The sequence below is a fragment of the Suricata suricatta genome, chromosome 8, assembly GCF_006229205.1.
Source record: "Suricata suricatta isolate VVHF042 chromosome 8, meerkat_22Aug2017_6uvM2_HiC, whole genome shotgun sequence".
NCBI lineage: Eukaryota > Metazoa > Chordata > Mammalia > Carnivora > Herpestidae > Suricata > Suricata suricatta.
Window position 1 is genome coordinate 78,239,036 of NC_043707.1, and position 324 is coordinate 78,239,359.

Consider the following 324-nt stretch of genomic DNA (forward strand, 5'->3'; position numbering starts at 1 on the left):
TGCGGGTGACCTCCGCCCCCCTTCCTCGCGGCTCTCCTCTCCGCCCCCTTTTCCTGGCGCCCAGAGCCCCACCGGGAGAGACTGGGGCCGCGCGCCCCGTAGTCACCGCATCCCCGCTCCGCATCAGAGCTGCCCTTGCCGCAGCCCCGCCGCTCAGGGAAAAGTTTTGTTTCAAACTCGCGTTCCAGCTAAAGGCGCCGTCTCTAAAGCTGCAAAATAGGAGTCGGAGAGTTGAGGGAAGCCCGCAGACAGCTGTCCTGGCGCGTCTTGTACTGTCAGATCGTAGTTTGCAGACTGAATTCGTCCCAAATCCACCTCGAAAGG